Raw genomic sequence first — 374 nt, forward strand, 5'->3', positions numbered from 1 at the left:
CCCACCACCCACCCCCCCTCCTCAACCCCCCCTCCCAACCGAACCCCACTCTCCTCAAACCCCCCTCATCACACCTCCCCTCCTCAAACCCCCCCCTCATCAAACACCCCCTCCTCACACCCCCCTCAAACCCCCCTCATCAAACCCCCTCCTCAACACCCCCTCCTCAAACCCCCCCCAAACACCCCCCTACACCCCCTCTCCCCCCCTCATCAAACACCCCCCTCATCAAACACCCCCCTCATCAAACACCCCCCTCATCAAACACCCCCCTCATCAAACACCCCCCTCAAACCCCCCTCATCAAACACCCCCTCCTCAAACCCCCCCTTCAAACCCCCCTCTCAAACCTCCACCTCCTCAAACACCCCCCT

Source organism: Carcharhinus amblyrhynchos, chromosome 35 (assembly GCF_965287045.1).
Source record: "Carcharhinus amblyrhynchos chromosome 35, sCarAmb.v2.hapA, whole genome shotgun sequence".
NCBI lineage: Eukaryota > Metazoa > Chordata > Chondrichthyes > Carcharhiniformes > Carcharhinidae > Carcharhinus > Carcharhinus amblyrhynchos.